The sequence below is a fragment of the Dama dama genome, chromosome 30, assembly GCF_033118175.1.
Source record: "Dama dama isolate Ldn47 chromosome 30, ASM3311817v1, whole genome shotgun sequence".
Taxonomy (NCBI): domain Eukaryota; kingdom Metazoa; phylum Chordata; class Mammalia; order Artiodactyla; family Cervidae; genus Dama; species Dama dama.
The window spans coordinates 19,733,312-19,757,859 of NC_083710.1; the positions used below are offsets into that span (position 1 = coordinate 19,733,312).

Consider the following 24,548-nt stretch of genomic DNA (forward strand, 5'->3'; position numbering starts at 1 on the left):
GCTGTGGGGCTCAAGGCCAGGACTTTTCAGCTGGGCTGCTGGCAGCAGTGGGCTGGATAACTCCTTGTCTAGGGCTACCCTGTGTGTTATAGGGTGTTTAGCAGCAGCCCCCGGAGAAGGCAATGGCACCCCACTCCAGTACTCTTGCCTGGAAAATCCCATGGATGGAGGAGCCTGGGAGGCTGCAGTCCATGGGGTCGCTAAGAGTCAGATACGACTGAAGCGACTTAGCAGCAGCAGCAGCAGCCCTGGCCTTGACCCACTAGAGGCCAGTAATCATCACCTGACCCCCAGCTGTGACAACCATTTCCAGTCATTGTCAAATGTCCTCCAGGGGACAGAACCCCAGCCCTACCCCTAACATTGCTCTAGGTTTCTCATAGTGTCTTCCTTGAAACAGCAGCTCTTGAAATGCTCTGAGAAAATGAAGGTTTCCATGAGGGGGAGACAGTCCTCTTGGGCAGGCTCATAGTCACACTCCAACTGAAAGGGTCCGAGAGGTTCTGCAATGAAAAAACCTGCTTATCTTCAGTGGACCCAGAACTGGCCAATTGTATCTGATATTGAGATCTCTTTTTCTGTGACCCTGCTGATCACCTAGTTTGGGAAGGGCTGCTCTGTGCTATCCGAACCCAAGGCTCACCTCCCTGCCCCCAGTTGCCCTCAGCTCACTTGCAGTTCCCACCTCCCAGTTGGATAGAAGGCGAGGGGTCTGGTTAACAGGCTCCCTGGAGGGAGGCACAGAGACTCAAGATCGGTGTCCTGGACTCTGACTCCCATTGTGAAATTAGACATAACTTTAGAACCAAGAGGTTGAAAAGTGCCCTCTGGGGGACTACAGGGAAAGCCAGAAAGACGTTCCCCAACTCTTCTGTATAGTAGTCTCACCTGGGGGGTTCTTTGAAAAAATACTGATGCCTTGACACCATCTGCAGATGTTTTATCTTAATTGGTCTTGGGTAGGCCTGGATACTGTGAGGGTTAAAAGCTCTCCAGGTGGATTCAGTATGCAACACGATTGAGGAATCACCATGGTAAGGTGAGCAAAGCTGCCTGATTCTCCGTAGAGTGCTCATTTCCTAGTCGTGGGTGTAGGTGAGCAGGCTTATGTGACAGAGAGGAGTTTACCCACTCTGCTGATGGAAAACCAGTGACCGCCGTGAGCTCGAGACTGCAATGTCCTCAATCCTGATCTGTCGTTCACACTGGCTCAATTTCTGAGCTTTGAGCAGATTTCAGAAGGTGAGCCGGAGGTGGCAGCCTGTTGCCGCAGAGCTCCTCACCCGTCACTTTTCACTTGCTGTGACCTCTGTATCTTTGGCGGCACCTGTAAGGTAGGTGTCGTGGTCCATGCGTGGGTTGGAAAAGAATTTCCAGACATGAGGCAGAATGGGAGACACTGAACAGCAGGCCAGCTCAAGGGAGAGCTGAACCCTTTCGCAAGCTAGTGCCCAATTTTTATAGACTCAAGACAGAGAAATTCCTACTGGAATGGTGGCATTAGGTGATTGGTTAGGATGCTATAGCATGGATAATAGGATGGGTATTTCTTTCACCTAATATGGGATCCGGGAACTGGCCAGTTTAGGTCTGGAGGCTCAGGGCAACAGTTGCTATGGGGCTTGGTCAGTTTCAGAGATTTTTGTCCTGTGAGCTTGGTGTAGGGCTCCACAATAGGCATTTTTCGTTTCTCCTGCAGCTCTGAAACTAACATACCATGTGATTTGCCAGAGTTTAGCCAGGAAGAGCCAAACTAGGACTTCAACACAGACCTAAAGACGGTGGATCTCAAATTCCTGTTAGATCACATTGCTGAGTAAACCTGGTCTCCAAAAATGAAGTTTAAAAATGGTTTGGGTGCCTGTTTTCCAGATTTAGGGATTTGAGTCTTATCCAAAATAGCTTTATCAGAAATTCCAAATGAGGGAGAGCAGAGTATTTTCTCTCTCCAGGTGGTGACAACACGTCCAACCCCTACACAAGGGTGGAAGGTGACTGTCGGGCACTCAGAGGCCGAGTCATTCATTCCCCTCTTGCCACCAAAATCTGATAAACAGGAAGTTGTTGCTGATGGGCCTCTGGGCCTTTGCAATTTTTTTCCTCCTGAATTTGGTAAATGCATCATGCTGGGCATCATAAAATACTGGACTTTAAGTCAGTGTTCTAACCCCAAGGCGTAGGGCTTTTTTCATTTTTGTTTTTCGATGAAACTGAATTGATTTCTGCGATTCTAGACAACTAGATGACAGGCTCTCACCATGTTTGTGTTACAAATATTTAACTTGGATTAAGCTACCTAACGGCAGTCAGTAGGTAGCAAGCTGAGGGAGCTCAGAGGACGTAATACTATTTAACACTGTCAACTTTCTCTGTCATGCAGAATCTAAATGGGTGAAAAATTAGCAAGACGAACCATAAAATATTTTTATGGAGTGGGGGAGATTTACTTCAAAACCATGTTTCATTGTGTAGCACAATCTGTCACAGATTAACTAACATCCAGTGGCTGCTAAGCTCTTGGAGAACAAAGTGAAATTTCATTCTTCGTGGAGAGCTTCCTTTAAGCTTCTCTGCTCCTTTTTTCAACTCTTCCTGTGTCTGCCTTCTGGTCCAACGTGAAGCCCTTTCTCTAATTGCCAAGGCTGGTTTCTCTTTGCAGGTCAGGTCTTGGTTGCAACCCTCCCTGGTGTCTCAGATGGTAAAACGTCTGTCTACAATTCAGGAGACATGGGTTTGATTCCTGGGTTGGAAAGATTCTCCTGGAGAAGGAAATGGCAACCCACTCCAGTATGCTTGCCTGGAAAATCCCATGATGGAGGAGCCTGGTTGGCTACAGTTCCCGGGGTCTCAAAAGGGCATGAGTAAGCGGCTTCACTTTCACTTTCAGGGCTTGCCTTTAGAGAGCTAAGCATTCTGGCTTTCCTTGCGTCTCCCATGTGGCCCCTGGCTTGGCTGGCTGGTACCCTTGGTGACTAGAATCAACTAGAATCCTCCTATAGAATTGCCTGAGTTCTGGCCATCAGCCTATTTTGGGCTTGTTAGTTGAAAGTCAGGTCAAACGGGGGACACTCATAACCTAAAACTACTAATTTAGTGAAAACTAAAGAATTAGAATGACTTTTTTTTTTTTTCCCCAGTAGGAAAATCTGTTTGTAAGAACGAGTTTAGCAGTGTCAACAGTGGGAATCTGAATCAGCAATTTTGAAGCAAAGCTGGTAGTCCTTTGTATGTGTAGATTCGGTTCTTGAACACTTCCCTTTTCTAAGGACTTTCCCTAAAATGGTGTGACCTCTACCTGCCTGTCAGGAATGCTTGCAGGAGGTAGGTCGGGCAGAATGGGGAGCCCTAGGAGCTGGGTGCATTGATGGTGTCGGATGGAGGAAGTTGGAGGCCCTTATTAATAGCCATCTATGTATTGTCTTCTGAGTTGAATTTCTGGTTCATCAGTTGGGAAATGGCTTCTTCTGAGAAACCAGTTTTAGAATATTCTAGATATGCCAAGAGCAGCTACTGGAAATTGCCTTCTTTCTGGTCATAATTTTGAGCCCCTGAGATGTTTGCAGCAGACAGAATATGAGTGCTTGGAGCTGCCCACCACCCTCCTCATTTTTTTTTTTTAATTTATTTTTATTTATTTTTTTGGCCATGCCACGTGTGAGATCTCAGTTCCCTGACCAGGAGTTGGACCCACTCCCCGACTAGGGAAGTCCCCCGCCCTCCTCATCACGTGAAAGTCTTCTCCAGCTTGACCTCATCAGTGTCTCTGCATAAACAGTTCTTTCCAGATTCCTTACCCTCTTTGTTCACTCAAACAATGGCCTTTGTAACTGAGAACAAAGTTAGGAGCAGGTGACAGATTATTTTAGATGCTGTCAAGACAAGTGGCTGTTTAATTCTGACATTTTCTCTCTCCAAGTGTGTCTTTATTCTTTACAAATAGGGTGATTCAGAGCACTCCATCAGAAGTCTCTGCACCATGGAAACACTGAGTCCTAATCCCTTTTCAAAAATTGGTCAGTCGTCACTCAAGAACACCATAAGGGGAACAGAACTTCCTGGTTACCAGTCACTTTTCGTGGACCTATGGTTGGGTGGTCTTCACTTTTCCCCTTTCCTTCACTCATTCAGCTAGTCACCAGGCCCTATGGGTATTCTTTCCTATATAGCCCTTGAATCCTGCTTCTCTCTGTTCCCATGGGTGTAATCCCAGTCCTGGCCATGTCTCCCCCTGGGTGACTGCTCCAACTCTGAGTTTATCTCTCTATTGACAAGGTTACTTTCAGTCCGTTCTTCCTGTTGCAACCAGACTGATTTTCTCATATATGAAAATGCTGTTTCCTCATTTAAAATTCATCGCTGGCTTCCCACAGCCTTTAGGACACAATAAAACTTCACTATGGGTCTCCGGCTTAAGTGTGGAAGCGAGTTTATCTTCTTCTGAATATTCTGACTTCAGTTAACACATCACTGCTTCTCAGGGACCCCACTGGGCTCCTTCAGAATCCAACATAATTTAATCAAACGTCTGCCTCGTCTCTTGGAGGTTACATCCAGACAGGGGAGGTTCCTTCTTCTGGGAAGGGCAGGCAGAGTTCTAGGGAGGTTGTACTCAAAGTAATTAGGGAAGATGGCGACGCCTGTGTTGCCAGGTGTTTGTAATGAATCTTCCTGGGTCGTGAGTGGGCCACCGGGAGTCAGAGCCCAGTAACCTCTCCCCTTAGTCTTTACTCTGAACAGCTCTGGGCTCCAGCAGCGTGGGCTTCAGAGTCAGACTGTTGGCTGTCTATCTCAGCTCCCCCACTAATAGTGTGACTTTGGGCAAGCCGCTTAACCTTTCTCTGTCATGGTTTCTTCTTCTGGAGAAAATCATGACACCTGCTATATCAGATAACTCTTGTTGCATCATAAACCCATTCCAAAATTTCGTAGCTGCTGAACCACTTTGGTTAGGCTGGTTTCAGCTGGGCAGTTCTGGTTGTAGCTCAGTTCACCCACACACCTTGCTTGGCTGGCAGATTGTTAGGTGGCTCTGCTTCCAGGGAGGATCTGTCAGTTCCAACCCTTTGTCTCTTTGGCATGTGGTCTCTCATCCTCCAGCAAGTTACTCCAAGCATTGTCTCACAGCAGAGGCCCAATAGAGAGAAAGCAAGGCCTCCTGAAATCTAGGCTTGGAACTGGTCCATCCTTACTTCTACTGACCACATTCTGTAGGTGGAAGCAAGTCACAAGGCCAGCCCAGATTCAAGGGATGGAAATGAATTTCCTCTCTTGAAGGCAGGAGCTCTGACAGACGAGGATGCAGGGGAGCATTTGATTGGGACCCCAGTGCACTTCATCCGCTAAACATCCACTATATACCTTAAAGGTTATTGTGCAAATCAGATGAGATGGTACATGCAAAGTGCTTATTAGAGACTATGTTGGAAGCACTCAATATGTTTTACCCATTATTATAATAATATTTTTTGTGTGTGTGTCTTTAAAAATACAGAAGTTAGAGCGATTCATAGAAAACTACCTCAAATACTTTTGAGGATTTTTTTGTTGGTATAGCATGATTTTTGGTGGTCCTGGAAAAGCTGTCTCAATTCAGCATCTGAGCTCGCCTTTGTGCTCTTAAACACAGATTTATTGTGAGGATTGGATAAGTTAATGTATACAAAATAGTGAACTTAGTGTGTGGAATGTAATAAACACTAAGTAATGGTATCTATGATTATTATATTAATGCAACAAGGTTAATGGTTTGGAAGACAATCACACAGCCCCACTTGCTTGCTAAAATAAATGCAAGTTGGGATAAACGTGATGCTGAGAAATCTAATAGGTGATCAATGCCTGAAGCAGAAGCAGAATAAAGTGGAAATTTTCTCACATACATATAGAGAGAAAATATGGTAATTCCCTATACCTCCATTATGCATCTTCTGTAGATCAATGAGCCCATCTTCATTTACTGCTCTGATTTGTTTTTTTTTTTTTTTTTTGGGTAGAGTTTTTCAACGCAAATCCTGGATGTCACACAAGTGTTTCAGGATGTATCACTGGTAGACATTTTAATATAATTCAGGCTTCCCTGGTGGCTCAGCTGGTAAAGAATCCACCTGCAATGCAGGAGACCTGGGTTTGAGCTCTGGGTTGGGAATATCCCTTGAGAAGGGAAAGGCTACCCACTCCAGTATTCTGGCCTGGAGAATTCTATGGACTGTTGGAAAGAGTCAGACACGACTGAGCGACTTTCACTTCACTTCATTGTGTTATAATCATACACCTATCCAAATTAACTGTAGTTCCTGAATATCATCTGATATCCATAATAAAATGTCTCCCATTATCTGTTTGATCCAAACAAGATCCGTACATTACATTTGTTGTTATGTAAGAAACATTGTGTCTCAGCTGGTAAAGAACCTGCCTGCAATGTGGGAGACCTGGGTTCCATCCCTGGGTTGGGAAGATCCCCTGGAGAAGGAATAGGCTACCCACTCCAGTTTTCTTGCCTGGAGAATTCTATGGACTGTATAGTCCCTGGGGTCACAAAGAATTGGACATGACTGAGCAATTTTTACTTTCTTTTTCAAGAAACATAAGTTTGGTTTATAGGAGGTGAATTTTTTTTTTTTTTTTTTTTTTGCAGTTCTTGGAGCATCCAGAATTGGCTAGTGCTATTTGAGGTCTGTCTTCCCAGGTGGTGCAGTGATGAAGAAGCTGCCTGCGATGCAGGAGACACAGGTTTGATCCCTGGGTTGGGAAGATCCCCTGGAGAAGGAAATGGCAACCCACTCCAGTATTCTTGCCTGGGAAATCCCATGGACTGAGGAGCCTGGTGGGCTACAGTCCATGGGGTTGCAGAAGAGCTGGACACAGCTTCGTGACTACAGAGCAAACAACATCCAAGGTCCGGCCTGCCAGGGGCATGAAAAAGGCCTGTTGGGTCCAGGGTAGATGTAGCAGTGTGGCTTTCTGAACTCTTTTGTGCATCTCCAAGAAACATTGATGTTGCCATTTGGTGTGTTTAAAGCCACCCCGATTTAGAAGTATTCAGAGATGTGCTCCCTAGAGCTATACAGTGTGATGAATCGACAATGCCTAAGTGGCTAGCTTTGTTAATCTCAGGGTCGTCTGGAAGATTTGAGACCCACACCGTTATCTCGAGACCTGAAGTCTTGGGAAGAATGGAAGCAAAGAGGCTGCTTATGCTGACGAAGGCCCCTTGCAGCGTTCGAAGATCTGACAGATGGAGAGGTCGCCCCAAGCTAAGGAGAGTTTAATATCAGGCTGTCACACAGGAAGCCAAACTTCTTAAACAATTTTTTAAAAAAATTCTGTTTCAGAGTATTGGCTGTGATAATCAGATAGGAACTGGGGAAGGAAGAGAGGATGCCAAAAGGCCTCAGTGTTTTCTTTGCTTGTCTGAAGTCAGAAATCTTAAAAAAAAGCAAACAAGCAGGCCCTGTCGTTCTCTTTGTGTGATGTGATTAAAGGGGAAAGATCTTAATCTTTTGGACAAAGTGGACTTGTGTATTTACACATTTGTTCAATATCCAGGCTAGAAACCAGAAAACTAGACCGAGTTTTCTCCCTTCTTTTCCCCATGTAGTAAATCGCCAAATTAGGCCAGTTTTTCCTCCTTAATGTTTCTTGAACTTGGCTGTTACTCTTGATCTGTGAGACCGCTGACCCAGCTCCGGTCCTCCTCAGACGATGCCTGATCTACTGGGGTCGGATCATCAGCAAATCCTTTCTGCACTCTAGCCAGAGTGTGTGCTCAGTTGCTGAGTCGTGTCCAGCTCTTTGTGACCCGGTGGACTGTAGCCCCCCATGCTCCTCTGTCTGTGGAATTCTTCAGGCAAGAATACTGGAATGGGTTGCCATTTCCTCCTCCAAGGGATCTTCCCAACCCAGGGATCAAACCCAGGTCTCCCACATTGCAGGCAGCTTCTTCCCAGCTGAGCCACCGGGGAAGCCCTGTATTTTACACAGATGCCATTTACCACACGTGTGTGCCTGCTAAGTCCCTTCAGTCATGTCTGACTCTGCGACCCTATGGACTGTAGCCCATACCATGATGCAAAAAAACTTATGAAAGAAAATCCAAGCTCCTTTCTTCAGCTCCTGTCTTGGTATCATTCTTTGCCCACACAGTTCTCTGTAGCTGAAACATTCTTTTGTATCTTGTATGCCTTTCTATCTTGCAATTCTCAATCACCCTTTAAGACTCAATTCAAGAATCATCTGTGTTAGGAAGCCTTCTTGGAAATTTAAGTTTAGTCCAATGACCATCTTTTGTATCCTCACTGAACCCTTGGCCATGAGTTTTTTGTTGTTATCATTGTTTTTTCTCTTAAATGTTTTGGCCAAGCTACACAGTTTGTGGGATTTTAGCTCCCTAATCAGGGCCCTAAGCAGTGAGAGGTTGGAGTCCTAACCAACTACTGGACCACCAGGGAATTCCCCATGAATATTTCTTTATCAAATCATTCACCATACTACCATGTAGTTTGGTTTTGTATCTGTCCCTCCTCTTAGCCTGAGAATTCCTTCAAGACAATTTTAATCATCTAGGAATTCCTCCTGCTTGGCATGGTGTCTGGCACACAGTAGGTGCTCAGTAAATAAGCAACGCAAGAGACAACTTGGAAGAGAGGTTCCACACACATTCATCTGCTGACAGTATAGCTAAAAACCAAAAGCTTTCCTTCCTTTTGCTAATGAGGTCTGATCTCAAGTGTCCCCCAGCACTGGATTACGTCAAGTCCAAATTATCAGAATGCTGAAGTCAGTGGCATCAAAAGCTGATACGACTGAACACTCTTCTCTGATCTCAGCAGTCTTATTGTGTTTAACAGCAGCAGATGAGAAACAAACCCGCAAGCAGGAGGGCAGAGAAGTGAGAATTGCTACATCAGACAGGCAACCGCCCAACTCTGAGACACACTGGGGTCTATGTCGTTGCCTCTGCCGCTGCCCCCAGAGTTTCATGTTGTTTTAGTTGTTAAGGTTTGTAGACTACTAGTTGGCAGAAAACAACCACTTCCTAGATTACATATGTGTACAGAGACTGGGATGGAGTCCAGATTAGGGAACGTTGCTGCTAGTTGGAGAGACAATGTATGAAAGTCTCGCTTTTTTTTTTTTTAAGCATTTATTTGTTTTTGGCTGTGCTGGATCTTTGTTGCTACACACGGGCTTTCCCTCATTCCCTCATTTCGGTGAGCTGGGGCTACTCTCTAGTTGCTGTGTGTGGGCTTCTCTTTCTGGTGGCTTCCCTTGTGGCAGAGCACGGGCTCTCAGGTGTGGGAGGCTTAGTTGCCTCTCAGGATGCAGAATCCTCCTGGGCCAGGGATCAAACCTGTATCCCCTGCATCGGCAGGTGGATTCTCAGTCACTTGACCACCAGGGAAGTCCCACGTCTTGATCTGGAACACACACATACATACACACACACTTGAGTTTGGAGGACATGCTCCCTTTAGAAATCTGGCTTGTGAAGCCCAGCAGCTGCAGAAGTAGGGCTCTGTGTCCTGAGGTCTTCACGATGGAGATGTTCTCCGTGGACAGCCTTACTAGGACAGCAGGGTTGAGTCACAGTGGCCTCTTTACTTTCCTGATCTTTCTTAGTGGAGCAAAGGTCAACGAGGGAGGCAGTGATGCTTCTGGGTATTTGAGTCACAAAGAGGACAGAGAGAGTGCAGCAGTGAGTTTTGATGAAGGGGCCCTCTTGGTAGGGAGGAGTTAGCATACCTGGATGAGTATGGTATACTGCGGGATGGTATAACCAGAGAGCACGTCTGGACACCATCTGCTTGGTTCAGCAGATCCTTACAGCGTCAGCAAGGGAACATGTGATCATCACAGCCTAACTCAGCTTCCCGATCCTGGGGGCTCCACTGTTGTTGATATTTAGTTGCTAAGTCATGTTTGACTCTTTGTGACCCCATGGACTGTAGCCTGCCCGGCTCCTCTGTCTATGAGATTTCCCAAACAAGAGTACTAGAGTGGATTGCCATTTCCTTCTCCAGGGCATCTTCCTGCCCCAAGGATCAAACCCGTGTCTCCTACATTGGCAACTGGACTCTTAACTGCTGAGTCACCAGGGGAACCAGGCTTTGCTAATGTTCAAACTAACTAGGCATTCTCCAACTTAACAAATTTTACTATCCAAGAATTGGTGTACTGCAATGTACTGAAAAAAAAAAATCTGTTTTAAACAGAGCAAGTGGCACTATGACAAAAAATACTATTATGGATATGACGGGGAAAATAACCAGAAATCTTACTCTAAGCTAAGTCTTACTCCAAGCTACTAACTCTCTTCTTTCTGCGTGTCTGTGAATAAGATAGAGACTGCCCAGTGGCTATGACTGACATCACTTCAATGTGCAAACAGTTTTGAAGATCATGCATGTGTGTAGCTGTGTTGTTTTCATTCATCATCATGAGCTGGAATACAGTGTACACATAAGGTATATACATATCTATGCACATATTTTTGGTTTCTTTGATTGATTTATTTTTAATTGAAGGATAATGGCTTTGCAGTATTGCATTGATTTCTACCAGACATCAGCATGAGTCAGCCATAGGTTTACCCATGTCCCCTCCCACTTGCACACCCCTCCCACCTCCCTCCCCATCCCGCCGCTCTAGGTTGTTATCAGCCTTAGTTTCAGTTCCCTGAGCCGTACAGCAAATTCCCGTTGGCTATCTATTTTACATATGGTAATTTAAGTTTCCGTGTTACTCTCTCCATACCTCCCATCCTCTCCTCCTCCACCCCCACAAACCATATACACATTTTATATGTGTGTGTATATATATTATTTTTTTCCAAGAAAATGAAAAGCATCTTAAAAATATCCAAAACAAAGAAGAGGAACTGATCAAAATATACGTCATGAGTGAGAAAGGCATATATGTGCTGGGGAGGCATATATCAGTGAGCTTCTCTTTATTCAGTTATTCAGTCATTCATCAGGTGTTTTCTAAACGCCTAAAGCTGTTCCAGTTTTGTTATAGGGACTGGAGTTTCACTGAGGAGCAGGGTAGTCATGGAGCTTATATTCCAGTGAAGAAACAAACAAACAAGTAATCATATAAAGCAGGGTGATCTTGTATGTGCTCAGTCACTCAGTTACATCCTACTCTTTTCAATCCCATGGACTATAGTCTGCCAGGCTCCTGTGTCCATGAAAATTCCCAGGAAAGAATACTCAAGTGAGTTGCCATTTCCTACGCTAAGTGATCTTCAGTTCAGTCGTTCAGTCGTGTCCGACTCCTCGTGACCCCATGAATTGCAGCACGCCAGGCCTCCCTGTCCATCACCAACTCCTGGAGTTTACTCAAACTCATGTCCATTGAGTCAGTGATGCCATCCAACCATCTCATCCTCTGTCGTCCCCTTCTCCTCCTGCCCCTGATCCCTCCCAGCATCAGGGTCTTTTCCAATGACTCAACTCTTCGCATGAGGTGGCCAAAGTACTGGAGTTTCAGCTTCAGCGTCAGTCCTTCCAATGAACACCCAGGACTGATCTCTTTGCAGTCCAAGGGACTCTCAAGAGTCTTCTCCAACACCACAGTTCAAAAGCATCAATTTTTCAGCGCTCCGCTTTCTCCTCAGTCCAACTCTCACATTCATATATGGCCACTGGAAAAACCATAGCCTTGACAAGGCAAACCTTTGTTGGCAAAGTAATGTCTCTGCTTTTTAATATGTTATCTAGGTTGGTCATAACTTTCCTTCCAAGGAATAAGTGTCTTTTAACTTCATGGCTGCAATCACCATCTGCAGTGATTTTGGAGCCCCCCAAAATAAAGTCTAACACTGCTTCCACTGTTTCCCCATCCATTTCCCATGAAGTGATGGGACCAAATGCCATGATCTTAGTTTTCTGAATGTTGAGCTTTAAGCCAACTTTTTCACTCTCCTCTTTCTCTCTCATCAAGAGACTTTTTAGTTCCTCTTCACTTTCTGCCATGAGGGTGGTATCATTTGCATATCTGAGGTTATTGATCTTAGGCAGTGCTAAATGCTATGGAGAAAGAAATAGGAAACGAGCTAGTGGACTTGAAGATTGTGTATGGTTTGAGACAGTATTGTCAGGAAAGGCGTCTTTGAGACTGCTTAAATAAGGTGTGGGATGTGATGTTCTTTATTGTTATCCCCTGTTTATATACGATGTGTATACTGATGAGTTAGGAAGCTGTGATATGTGATGTGATATTGATGTGATATGTGATACAGATGTGATGTTTATATGATGTGATGTGATATTGAGGTGATATGTGATGTGATATTGATGTGATATGTGATGTGATACTGAGGTGATATGTGACGTGATGTGATACGGAATGAGCTGTGATACGGGATGTGATATGTTAACACGTTGTGAAGGTGTGGAGAGAGGAAGCACTGTATTATCCTAGTGTCAGCCTGTTGGCGATTCTGGGGTCTGACCTTCACAAGTGTGTCTCACCAGCTCCCCCACCCTTTAAGTGGGACAGGATGGCTAGAGGGGGCTGCAGCTGAGTATTTCCCTTCCCCAAGGTAGGCTGGGCTCTGGTAAAACCCCAGCAGGTTAGGTGCTAGCGAAACAGTTCCTCCTGAGGGCAGACCTCCTTAAGAAGAACAGAGTGTTCCAGTGTATTTCACAGTGGCTACCTTTCCCTTCTCCCTGCTGGAAGCCGGAGAGGATTTTTCTTTGATCTTCACTAGGAAAATCTGCAGGAGCTCCTGAAACTCAGGAGAGTGTGAGGGTTCCCCCAAGACTGGGTCCCTCTCAGAGTGATCCACTCAGAGCCTCCAGAGACTCATCAGTTACAGCTCAGAGACTCCTGTCTCAGCACTGGTTCTCAGGGGCGTTTCTGCTCCTGTAATTTGTGGTTCTCTGTTATCTTCTCTCTGTCTCTGCAGTTCAGGGGCAGTGGTTTTCCCTGAGACCTCAGTTCTTGGCAGACAGAGAAGAGTTGTTGATTTTCAGATTGTAAAGTTTTTCCTTGTGAGGATGGACAACTTCCAAGGTCCTCATGAGCTGATTGGAAACCAGAGTGAAAGGCCCCTTTGAGATGTCCAAGCTGAGATCAGAATGGAGAGGAGGAGCTACAAAGTTAGAAATGGGTAGGGGACACTTTTCCTGGCAGGGGAATGGCATGTTCAAAGGCCCTGAGGCAGGACGCCAGTGTGGCTGAGCTGAGCATCCAGGCAGAAGGTGAGTGGAGGCGGGCTCAGAATGGAGGCAGGGGAGGGCAGGCAAACACGTGATACAAGCAAGCAGAACGGAGGAGGACTCCTTGCTGATGGGAATTGCTCATTCCAGTAAAGGAGCTTGTGCAAAGCAGGGGTAAAATCTGATTTTGAGGAAGGCAAAGAACAGTCCCTGGCTCAGCCTCAGTGGGGAGGACAATCGGGACTGAATTCTGGGAGGATGGGGCAGGGAGGGGTCACTCCCCCTCCCGCCTCCTCCCACAAAGGAACCCGCTGTGGCCCAGGAGGTTGGTCAGATGACTCCACAGGGCTGGGATCCTCCAAGCAATGGCATCATGGCCCTCAGAATAATCCCCCCTGTTGTGTGGTTGAGGGGGGTGGAGAAAGATGATGAGGCTGCAAGGGAGCCATGGTCCCTGCTCACAAACTCCCCCTGCCTGCATTTCACCTCTCAGAGCACCCTAGACAGAGACCTTTGGTTCCCAGAGCTCTTGGAATCTGTTGAAACTGTCTTTATGGTGATTTGATTGTCTTGCTGGCAGAGCATGTTTTCCTGACCTCAACAAGGCACTCCAGAGAAAGTTAAATGCATTTCAAAATCTGGGTTTATACAAAAAAGTAGGCAAGCAATTGCCAGGTAAATTCCATCCCCATGAAGATCAAATGCAGATTTCTTTTTTTCAGAGAGAACTGGTTTAGTCCCAAAGAGTGGTTTTCTTTTTCTTTCTGAATCATTTGAATAACGGCCTGGGTGATGCATCTCGTATCTCCTATTTGCCTCCTGCAGACTGATTTAGCCTTAAATGTGCTGAGTGACAAGTCTTCCATCATCCACCTATAGAAATCATTGCACAGTCTAATTTTAGTTCTTGCAGTCGTGAATTTGCCCAAGCGTGCCTTTTCTCATTTTAATTCCATTATTTCTTGATCCCATTAATCCCCTCTGTTATGTTAAACCTTTTCTCCAGTATCTTAGGAAATTGTGACTTTCTCTCTTAAGGTCCTGGTGCTAGATATTTTATTTCTCAGAATCTACCCTCCCAATCTGGGGTCGCAAGAATATTGGTCTTTGCTCCCCACATTCTTCCCACCATGGGCTTCCCCGGTAGCTCAGACTGTAAAGAATCTATCTGCCGTGTGAGAGACCCATGTTCAATCAGGAAGATCCCCTAGAGAAGGGAATGGCAACCCACTCCAGTATTCTTGCCTAGAGAATCCCCTGGACAGAGGAGCCTGGCAGGCTACAGTCTACCCGGTCGCCAAGAGTCAGATATGACTAAGCGACTAACACACTTTCTTCCCACCGTAGGCATGTGGGTTTGGTAGGGAGGCATGCCACAAAGAATACTGGGCTGCCCCCTGGGAGACAGTTGTCCAAGTGTGTGTCTAAAGTCTGAAAGCTCACGAGGGGAGAATCCTTCCTTGTCTTTTCCAGGTTCTGGTAGCTCCAGGTGCTTCTTGGCTTGTGACTTCATCACCCCAATCTCTGCCTCCGTCTTTTCATGGTGTTCTCCTCTGTGTCTGTGTCTCCTCTGTTTCTCATATTATTGTTCAGTCCCTCAGTCGTGTCCGACTCTTGGCGACCCCATGGACTGCAGCATGCTAGGCTCCCCTATCCTTCACCGTCTCCCAGGGTTTGCTCAAACTCATGTGCGTTGAGTCAGTGATGCCATCCAACCATCTCATCCTCTGTCATTCCCTTCTCCTGCCTTCGCTCTTTCCCAGCATCAGGGTCTTTTCTAAGGAGTCAGCTCTTCGCATCAAGTGGCCAGAGTATTGGAGCTTCAGCTTCAGCATCCATCCTTCCAGTGAATATTCATTGGGTTGATTTCCTTTAGGATTGACTAGTTTGATCTTCTTGCTGTTCAAGGGACTCTCAAGAGTCTTCTCTAACACCACAATTCAGAAGCTTTAATTCTTCGGCACTCAGCCTGCTATTTATTGTAAGAATTTGTTACTGCATGTAGGAGCCCTCTGGGTAATCCAGGAAGATTTTCTCCTGAGATCCTAACTTAATTATATTTATAAAGACTCCTTTTCAAAATAAGGTCACCTCCACAGTTTCTGGGTGTTAGAACACGTACATAATTTGGGGGGGCCACTTCAATCTACTGAAGTGGTCATCTCTCTCTTTTTTTTTCATTCACCCAAGTTGCTGCCTTGGCCTGAAATTGACACCATTAGAAACACAACTGAGATTTAAGCACTGTATCTCTTGTTGTTGTTATTGTTGTTTAGTCACGCAGTCATGTCCAACTCTTTTGCAGCCCTGTGGACTACAGCCCGCCAGGCTCCTCTGTCCATGGGATTCTCCAGGCAAGAATACTGGAGTGGGTTGCCATTTACTTCTTCAGGGGATCTTCCTGATCCAGGGATTGGACTCAGGTGTCCTGTAATGGCAGGTGGATTCTTTACCACTGAGCCGCCTGGGAGGCCCACTGTACCTTGAGAGGGCTCCTAATGAAAAGCTAACTATCTCTGCAAAAGGTCACCTAAACTTTTAGTGCCCACTATCAGAGGATGGAGAGCAGGATCCTTGGGGAAGGGGACAGATGAGGCCAATTTTAGTAAAGCAGTAAGAGGCAGGAATGGTCTGATACATGGAGCACTACAGGGTGAAGGACTGGAGCATGTTTAGCTGAAGACCGTGGGTCCCCCACAGACGGAATCATGGAAGGGTACCCGAGTGAGAAGTCAGAGTCTGACCTTTCCTCGTTTTGTATCTTGTGCAGGGCTCACCTTCCTGGACGCCCTGGGGAAACTGAGCACCTTCCTGCTCTCATCTGTTTGTTTCTGGATCACCCTAGAGCGAGTGTGGAGTCCGCAGTGGAACTGAGTTAGGCGTTTAAGAGTGAACAGATGTTGATAGCCACTTATCCCACCCTGAAACTCAGGTCCACGTGGGTCTTATGCCTAGAGAGTGGAAGAATCTATAGAACCCCCCGCCGGCCCCCACCCCACCAAGTGAGTATTTCTCCTCCCGCATTTGGTTGTCTCTAATAAGCTCAGTGACTTTTAGGAGTGTTTCCTATATACAGATCTTTCTGTTAGAACTGAAGTTTATTTAGGTAACCAGATGACATCACGAAATCCCAAATTTGTAGAGATCCCAGTGGTGTATATTGCTTGTTCCCCAGGGGGTATGACTTTGACCTATTATGTCTTAACTATAGCTTACAAGCCATACTGTAATGAATAAATGAATGAACGGATAAATAAATAATTTACATCAACCTTTCCTATAAGGACTTTTTGTTTGCCCAAGGTAAGAATCGAGGTTAGCAAATACAGCCCTGGGCGATAGAAGCCTCATTTTTCGGCCTCCTCTGATTTCTGTTCTGGGAACCTCAGGTCTGCGAGTGGAACCATCTGTGCTGTTTGCTCCAGGAGGCTGAGTACAGCAGGGTGAGTAAGTGCCTTGTGCTCTGGAGACAGACTGAGTTCACGTTCTGGTTACTTGATTTAATGCACTAGGGGGCTGGGGGCTAATTACTTACCTTTTCTGGGGCTCAATTCTCTCATCTGTAAAGGATGGTAAGGGCCGGTGATGATTGCTGTCTCTTAAGGATTACACAGAGCATACTGAAAGAGCTTGAGTTTCCAGCAAGTGTTCACTGCTCTGATGTCTCTCAGGGGCAACGCTGTCCACTAGGCAGCTGGTGCAGATCAGATGGGTTGGAAAGACAAGGAAGTATTTGGCCAACACACTGCCATTGGGCTGGGGTCAGGTAAGGAGATGACAGGTCCTTATTGAGGATTCAGTTCTCTCGCCTTGGGCATTTACTCCCTGTATCCCTCCAGGCTCTGAATCCGTCTTGCTATGATCCGCTCTCCTGGAAACCAGCTTTCTGTGCACAGATATTACAGTGAAATTCATCATTAGATTTCCTCCAGGCTCCCCAGGCACACGGTGTGGTTCATTGGTAATTATGTGTGTTGTTTGGAGTGTGAGGCATTAAGAAATTGAAATGCCATAAACTTTACAGACGTGAAGGTGAGATTATCCATGACTGTAATGGTTTCCAAATGCAAACTGAACATCTTTCTTTTGGTGCCAAATGGTGGCAAGAAATGAACATGGATCTTTGATCCTTTGCCAGTGTGTAGAGAAATGATGAGGTCTCTGGTATGGGTGAATAGATCCTCATCAAGACTTCTGGCTTGAGGAAGCTGTTTAATCTCCATTCTCAGTGGCTGTGGCTTTGAGGCAGCTGTGACTGAAGGGTCCCAAGTGCTATGGAAAACAGCTCATCAGTTCAGAACAAAGCTGATTATGTAAATTGTGCATTAAGATGCAGCTCCAATTTAATTTTGCTCTGTAAATAAATATCCCATTAACACCCATCTGTTGAAAGTCAGGTAAGACTGTTCTCTTAAGACTGTATAGCTAGACCTCAGCGGGTGCTCCATAAATACTGACAGGGGCGGGATTAGGATGTCCAGATTCACTCTGTAGAACTTTATTATCATTATTTTTCTTTAAATGGCACGTCAGCTCTAAAATCAATTTAGAGCAAGTAGAAGCTCTGACTGGTTGGGAGAGACACTGCATCTATTTCTGGTCCTGCTCTTTCGAGGGTACACGAACGCTTTCTCTGATTGCTGTCACAGAGATCAATAATAATTATGGCTCACCAATTTGCTCCCAAAATAAAAACATTTCAGCTGATGAGAAGTGAGCACTAAATTAGCTCCAGCTCTTTTTGCTGCAGGGCAGTTTTCCCAGCCAGAAATGCCATTTGTGAGAGTTGTGTTTATGGAATGGGTCCCACTTCCCGCTCAGAGTGGGCGGGGGAGGGACGGGTGGCAGAAAACCCTGTCCGACCTCTGGAACCGAACCAGAATTGGCAGTGGGGTAGCAGGAGTGAGACAGCCTGCCTCCAGAGAGCCACCCTCTTCTCTCCGCCCCATCACTGCCCTTGGCCCTGGAGTGCCAGGAAAAGCTTTGCTACTTCCATGGTGGCCTCTTAGTATCAGGGGCTCCCAATAATTCTTGGTCACTATCTGCTAAGATTTTGGTGGGAATGAACTGCTGCCATAAGGATCAGTAAGAACCTGTTGTGTTCCTGGATGGTGGTGGTGGTGATGTTTGTGGGCAAGAGATGGGGATCAGGATGAACATAGGGCTGGAGATCGTGTGGGGATGACCCACCGTGGGCTACACACTCTAACCCCAAGGCACTGTTTTCCAAACTGTTGGTCACTTTTACAGGAAAAGTGAACATTACAGCTGCCTAGGGGCATCCTTGGAGGGTGTGAGGCAGAGGCCCTTCAACCAAGGCTACTAGGTCCAAGTCCACCAGCATAAACAGTGCTTTTGTGCATATTACAAAAAAGATCCCTCTAAACACAAAAATTTCAAAAAGGTTCCCAGCTGATGAAGCCCTGAATCAAGGCCTGTGGATTTAGGAGAAGAAGGTACACACCTCTCTGAAATATGACCCTTCTTCCCCAAGTGTGAGGACTGGACACCTGTTCTACATTTTGTGCCACAGGGATGAAACTGAAGCTACTTCCTACCCTTTTCTTCTTCCCATCTGGAAGGTAGACATGATGCCGGAGCTGAAGCAGCCATCTCACAACCATGAGGTAGCGTGCCAGCTTGCTTCGGAAGGTGAAAGGAAAGATGAGTGGAGTCTGGGTCCTTAATGCCTTTGTTGAATCACTACTCTAGCCCTGGACTCACTATCCCTGAACCTCTTTTTGTGTGAAAAAGAAATTTCCTATTTTGAACCACTGTTAATTAAATGTTCTGTTGTAGCTAAAACACCTGTCATGGAAGCAGGGAATGAGGACAGTAGCAGATAGGTGAATGGTAAAGGAATCTGGACTTCTGGTTCTTGGCAAGTTTATCTTTGGAAACATCACTCACACCTCCTTCACAACAGGACTTTATGATCCCTCTTCCGCAGTGTTCACTGAAGACCGGAAGTTCACCCTGAGGTGGCAGGGCACCCTTCTCAGAATTCCCTTCAGATGTTCATCTCAGGATCATTTTTCCCTGCACTATCACTGTGGGTCCTGATTGAATCAAGGACACAGGTTGAATGTGGCATTCTGGTGATGGTCTGCCCTAGAAGTAAAATATCAGGCGTGGTTCCATGGGCAGGCATGAGCCAAAAACGTGCCAGCACAGGTGGATGCTACACAGAGAAGCCGACAACCCAAATGTTAACAGTCCCCACAGAAAAGTGAAGTGAACGTCACTCAGTCAAGTCTGACTCTTTGCAGACCCATGGACTGTACAGTCCATGGAATTCTCCAGGCCAGATTACTGGAGTGGGTAGCCTTTCCCTTCTCCAGGGGATCTTCCCAACCCAGGGATCCAACCCAGGTCTCCTGCATTGCAGGTGGATTCTTTACCAGTTGAGCCACAAGGAAAGCCCAAGAATACTGGACTGGGTAGCCTATCCCTTCTCTAGTGGATCTTCCCGACCCAGGAACCCAACTGGGGTCTCCTGCATTGCAGGCAGATTCTTTACCAACTGAGCTATCAGAGAAGCCCATATAAGATCCATGCAGCTCATCTGACACTGGTGGGTCTGAAGTGTCACTGGGCAAAACAAGTGTTTCAGGTCTTGACTCCTGTAGAAAATAAACAGGGATGTGTGTGTGCGTGTGTGCGTGCACATGTTTTTACACATGTGCAGAGATGAGTACAGACAAGACGTGGCATGAGAAACATCTCCCCTGTGCCCGTTTCCTACTGCATGTCCTACCCCACCTCCACCCCGACTGACTCCCAGCGTCTTCATCCTTGTATCAGTCAGAATAGACTGGGTCATGCCGCAGTAATGGGCAAAGCCGATCTTAGTTGCTTAGATTAATTAAAGGTTTATTTCTTGCTTGTGCTGCATGTGCTTTGAGGGTTGCAGGACTCTCTTGACATCATTGTCATTCCCACCTCAGGACCCTGGTCATCAGGGGTAACCATATCTGGCAAAGTCCCAGTCACTGTAGAAGAGGAGAAAAAAACTCCAAGGCAGTGCTGTCCAATAGAAATATAATTCAAGTTGCATATATAATTTTTCTAGGAGCCTCATTAAAAAGGCAAAATGAAGATGATTCAGATGAAATTAATTTTGATAATGTCTTTTATTTAGCCCCATGTTATAATTTCCCCATGAGTATTTTATGCTTATAGCACATCTCAGTTTGGACCAGCCACATTTCCAGTGCTCGGTAACCACACTTGGCTGGTGGCTGCCATATTGGGCAATGGAGCTTCAGGGTTTCACTCTTGCAGTTACACTCTTGGTCTAGAAGTGACCAATGCACATTCTTCTGCTTCCAACCCATTGGGTAAAACTTGTCACGTGGCTCCATGTGACAAGCCTTCCCTACCCCTTAACACAAAGGAGTGGGACTATTTGACATATAGCAATTTTGACCAGCAAGCCCGCCTCAGCCACCACCAGCCTTCATTGGGCCATCCCACTGGTGGTGCCTGCTCTGGCATGGATGTCTTCTGGGCCAGCAGTCTGTTTTGGCTTGACTCCCTTTCTTGCTTGGCCAAGGAATAGAAGGCATATATGCCAAATCTTGCAGATGACCCAGAAGATATAGGTCACTTGTTTTTTTTTTTTAATGTAAGAAATTCTTGGAAGTTTAGAACCCAGTGAAATCATCCCAGCTAACCAACCCTAACCTGCTTACTAAAAATGGAGGTAATTGGGCAGGTCAGAAGCCAGAGTTTCAGGAAGAAAGGGAGGGTATTCATGGACTAAGAGGATCTTTTCTTCCTTTACATTTGCCAGTACTTTAACTTCTTTTTTGGCTATGTTGTTGCTGGTGCCCCCAAGCACCCCACCCCCACCACAACTAGGAGGCAGGAACAGGTTGACTGCCTACTATATTCTATATAATATGGGGTGATATATGGGTACCAATTTTTTTTATACTAGAAGCTCTTAGAGGTCTGGACCATGACTTATTATTGAATCTCTAGTACTGCGTGGTACAATATAGATGCTCAATACATATCCGAATGAATGAATTTTATGTTAACTTTCACAAAACCATTTTCTGAGATGTTTATATTTTTAATGGCACCATTAAATGAATGGGAGTGAATTAAGTGAACGGGAGTCAGAATTGGCCCGCCTGTCAGCCGTGCAGGTGTTACTGAAGAACGTGCAGGTAGTCATTGGCGTGGCCTCTCCTTGAGAGTCTTTCAAGTAGGCAGATGAAGATGTAAAATGTCTATAATATGTAGATGTATGCTGCTTTATTTTTTTAACGTATCTACTTTTTAATTGGCGTATAATTGCTTTGCAATGTTGTGTTTCCGCTGCACAACAGTGTGAATCCGCTCTATGTAGACAGATACCCCTTCCCTCTTAAGCCTCCCTGCGCCCTCATCCCACCCATCTGGTCATCACAGATCACCCAGCTGAGAGCCCTGTGCGGTTCAGCAGCTTCCCACCACCTGTCTGTCTTACGCATGGTGGTGTATTTATGTCAATTCTGCTCTCTCCATTTGTCCCTCCCTCTTCTTCCCTGCCGGTGTCCACAAGTCTGTTCCCTACATCTGTGTTTCCATTCCTGCTCTGTAAATAGGTTCATCGGTACTGTTTATATAGATGATATATATATACGTGCATTAATAAGATGTACATTACTATAATTGTAGATTTTCATTACCATTCAGGTATGGTGAGGCCAGCAGCTCGGGGGATAGTTACTATTGAAAAGATAGCCGGTTACTCACAGTTGCCAGGAGGAGGGGGGCCTGCCATGCTATGTAGGGCGAGGTGGGAAACAGCAGAGGGACTGAGGGGGTGTGTGGGCAAGAGCCGTTACTGGGGTTTTTGCTGGAAATGCTGGCAGAGTAAGCAGGTTAGTGTTGGCTAGTTCAGATGATTCCATTGAGTCTGGCAGGCAGGTACTGCCTTTATTTGTCTGGTACCTGGTCCCGGAGGGTTAAGGCTCAATGTGTGACTGCCCATTGGCAGTAGAGATGGTGGGAGTGTGGGCTCTGGTTTGGTTAGTTTGTTATTGTGTGTGTGTGTGTTAGTTGCTCAGTCATGTCTGACTCTTTGTGACCCTATGGACTATAGCCCTCCAGGCTCCTCTGTCCATGGGATTCTCCAGGCAAGAACACCAGAGTGGGTTACCATTCTCTTCTCCAGGGAATCTTCCCAACCCAGGGATAGAACCTGGGGCTCCTGCATTGAAGGCAGATTCTTCACCACTGTTGTTATTGGAACATTTATATTAAAATAGTTATTTGGCTGCACCGAGTCTTAGTTGTGACGTGTGACATCTTCAATCTTTGTTGCAGCCTGCGGAATCTTAAGTTGTGGCTAACTTTTATTTATAGTTGTGACATGTAGGATCTAGTTCCTTGACCAGGGATTGAACTCAGGCCCCCTGCATTGGGGAACATGGACTCTTAGCCACTGGACCAGCAGGGAAGTCCCTGGATTGGTTGGTTTGCATATAAATGGCACACTTGCAAACAAATGCTTTTATTATCTCTAGGAACTGACTAGCCCTGGGAAGGGTGGTCATTTTAGGGTCAGCAAGACCCCAGATGTCAAAGCATCAGAAATATAGATAATAAAAAGACATGATGATTACATACATAAATGACTCGGCGGAGTTGAAAAGTGCTTTTTAGTTTCTCAGGGTCTAATAGAAAACTGGAGCTTATATACCCTTTCCTTATAAGTTTTCAAAAGTGGTTTTTATCACTCATCTGGGGGATTGAAGAGTGAGAATGCAAGTCTGGAGGTGAGAGACCCGAGCTGTATTTGTGCATCTGAGCCACTGAAGTGAATTCCCTGGCATTCCCAGGAGGATCTTGGGAAGAAGTTTCTGAATCTTTGGATTAAAAGCAACAGAGTTGTGTTCCCCTGAAGAGGAGAAATGTTATTGGATGTATGTGTGTGTGTGTGTGTGCAAAGTCTCTGCTGTCGTGTCTGACTCTTTGCGACCCTATGGATTGTAGCCCACCAAGCTCCTCTGTCCATGAAATTCTCCAAACAAGAATACTGGAGTGGATGGCCGTGCCCTCCTCCTGGGGATCTTCCTGACCCAGGGATTGAACCCACGTCTCTTACATCACCTGCATTGGCACGCAGGTTCCTTACCACTAGCGCCACCTGGGAAGCCCTACTGGATGTACATTTCATCTCAATCCCTCTGACTTAAAATAAGTAAGCAGAGTCCTCCAGACTTTCCAGGCACAAAATAAGGGTTAGTGTATTTTCTTCCTTTTTCAATGTAACCTATAGAGCAAACTCACAGCAAGAGACCAAGACTGGAGGAGTTGAGTGGAATCGAGGGTGCAGGCATGGTTGTCTGCCAGAGCTTCCTGGCACAGTTCTGGCTGCCAGGCCTCCACATGCTCGGAGCCGTGCCATGGGTCCTTAGCTCCTCCGAGAGCCGCTGGAGGGTCAGTGAGAGAAGCTCGGTGTTCTCCAAGGCTTGTGTTGCAAGCTCTGGGAGTTCCTCCAAGCATATTAGATGCTTTGGTGTTTGGTGACAGTTGCTTGGAAGGTCAAGTGGGACCGAGCATTACCTGAAAAATGTCAGTGCTCTCTTTGCTTCTCTCTTGAGTTTCCTTCCCTACAACTCTTAAACCCATCATCATTCAACAAAATGGAGCCCTGAGTCCAATTAGAAGTTAAACATGCAGCCTCCGTCTCAAAGGCTCTGAACTTTTCAATCTGTCCCAATATTCATGGGGGCCTGTGAATGCTAGGCAGCAAGGAGAGCTCTTCAAATGATGGTCACCAGAGCCAAAAATAATAGCCACTTGTGGCCAACAGCCCAATAGCGAAAACCGACATTGTGAATCGTGGAAACCCCCAGGCTGGTGCTTGTGTGTTGTTGATGATTGCACAGTGCTTACAGGGAGGCCTGCCAAGGCATTGACACCTAAAGGATTATAGCAGAATGGCTAGCAAATTCTTAGAGACTAGAAAAAAATATGTTTAAAATCTGTGTTTTCACTTAAAAACGTGTTTTACAGTCAGGAAAAAGCCTTTATATGCGTCCTCAGATTTATCTTTCTAATAAAATATTCACTAATGGTGGGGAAAAATGGACTAATTATAATATTAACAACAAATTGATTATATATATATTATCTATCTGTATAATACACATATAGATAGGTAGACATGGTACTTACTGTGTGCCAGTTATTCTTCCAAACCCTTCACTTATACCGATTCACGAATTTCTTGCAACAATCCTATTAGTAGATAGTAGTATGATTTTCACTTTGTGGATGAAAACAACTAAGATTACGCAATTTGTCCACAGCCAGTAAATGAGATGGGGTTGGGCTTTGAACCCAAGCAGTTGAGCCTGAGTGCATTTTTGCAGCCCTGAC

At 45.8% G+C, this 24,548-nt stretch overlaps 1 long non-coding RNA gene across 1 annotated transcript in view; it reads left to right on the plus strand.

Annotated features, from left to right (window-relative positions):
- LOC133049518 (uncharacterized) overlaps positions 1-24,548 on the plus strand; it is a 304,845-nt gene that overhangs the window by 128,299 nt on the left and 151,998 nt on the right. The window contains exon 2 of the long non-coding RNA XR_009691348.1: positions 6,638-6,732. This is a non-coding gene — a long non-coding RNA (uncharacterized LOC133049518). The remainder of the gene's footprint in view (positions 1-6,637; positions 6,733-24,548) is intronic.